At 31.4% G+C, this 220-nt stretch overlaps 1 protein-coding gene across 1 annotated transcript in view; it reads right to left on the reverse strand.

The window, feature by feature from the left end:
- Nucleotides 1-220, reverse strand: part of LOC119586350 (vacuolar protein sorting-associated protein 37A-like) — a gene marked incomplete in the record, with an annotated part of 11,403 nt that overhangs the window by 446 nt on the left and 10,737 nt on the right.

Below are 220 nucleotides of genomic sequence, written 5' to 3' on the forward strand. Positions count from 1 at the left end.
AGGGAAGGCATACAATGCAAATACTGATTACTTTAGGGAAAACAAGCATGGCTCTTCTGTTGACTGGGATCTCAATCAAGCTTTACATATTTTATGGTAATTTCCTTTTCTGGTGAACAGACATTAATCACATGTTTTTTTAGTAAGTGAATAAATGAAGCTTTACATTAAACTGCACAATTTCTTTTGATAATTTCTCTTCCTTAATTTAAAGTCATAC

Source organism: Penaeus monodon, chromosome 21, assembly GCF_015228065.2.
Source record: "Penaeus monodon isolate SGIC_2016 chromosome 21, NSTDA_Pmon_1, whole genome shotgun sequence".
NCBI classification, from domain to species: domain Eukaryota; kingdom Metazoa; phylum Arthropoda; class Malacostraca; order Decapoda; family Penaeidae; genus Penaeus; species Penaeus monodon.